A 334-nucleotide genomic window follows, 5' to 3' on the forward strand; every position below is an offset into this window, starting at 1 on the left:
CCCTGGATTCAGCACCGCCCTCTTGACCTGCAATCTTCTTCCCGATCTTTCCACCCCCACCCCCTCTCAGGCCTATCACCCTCACCTCCTTCCACCTATCGTATTCCCAGCGCCCCTCCCCCCTACCTTTTATCTCAGCCCGCTTGGCATTCCTGATGCCCGAATCGTCGATTCTCCTGCTCCTCGGATGCTGCCTGGCCTGCTGTTTTTCAACTATAACCTGGTGTTGGGTGATTTTTAAAAAAAAAAACTTTGCACACCCCAGTCCAACACCGGCACCTCCAAATCATGGCGGACTAGGGGAGACACGCTGTCAATAAGCTTCCCGAACCCG

The sequence above is a fragment of the Chiloscyllium plagiosum genome, chromosome 39, assembly GCF_004010195.1.
Source record: "Chiloscyllium plagiosum isolate BGI_BamShark_2017 chromosome 39, ASM401019v2, whole genome shotgun sequence".
NCBI classification, from domain to species: domain Eukaryota; kingdom Metazoa; phylum Chordata; class Chondrichthyes; order Orectolobiformes; family Hemiscylliidae; genus Chiloscyllium; species Chiloscyllium plagiosum.